The sequence below is a fragment of the Micropterus dolomieu genome, unplaced genomic scaffold (genome assembly GCF_021292245.1).
Source record: "Micropterus dolomieu isolate WLL.071019.BEF.003 ecotype Adirondacks unplaced genomic scaffold, ASM2129224v1 contig_5176, whole genome shotgun sequence".
NCBI lineage: Eukaryota > Metazoa > Chordata > Actinopteri > Centrarchiformes > Centrarchidae > Micropterus > Micropterus dolomieu.
Window position 1 is genome coordinate 169 of NW_025734165.1, and position 339 is coordinate 507.

Below are 339 nucleotides of genomic sequence, written 5' to 3' on the forward strand. Positions count from 1 at the left end.
AGAACAACAAGTTTAAGTCTTTTTTTTTTTTTTGGACGCAATTTAAAGCAGCAGAGTTGGTGCAAAATCATTTTATGCAGCAAGGGGAAATTCTTACCAATAGTTAGTAAACACACAGAGAGAGACACTTGATGTGGAGCCAAATTCATAAAGGTGGTTTTACGATAAAATGGGTCAAATTAGTGTTACGTATTCTTTTTTTCTTCTCTGTAGTTGTCAGGATGGCCGAGTGGTCTAAGTTGCCAGACTCAAGGATCAACTCCTTCCTGATCAAAGGGAATTCTGGTCTCCAAATGGAGGCGTGGGTTCAAATCCCACTCCTGACACACTTTAGAACTG

General features: G+C 39.5%; 1 non-coding gene across 1 annotated transcript; it reads left to right on the plus strand.

Annotated features, from left to right (window-relative positions):
• The first annotated feature begins 215 nt into the window (after positions 1–215).
• trnal-caa lies at positions 216–326 on the plus strand. Its single transcript has 2 exons — positions 216–253; positions 281–326. It is a non-coding gene; the product is annotated as a tRNA-Leu (tRNA).
• Positions 327–339: the final 13 nt, after the last annotated feature.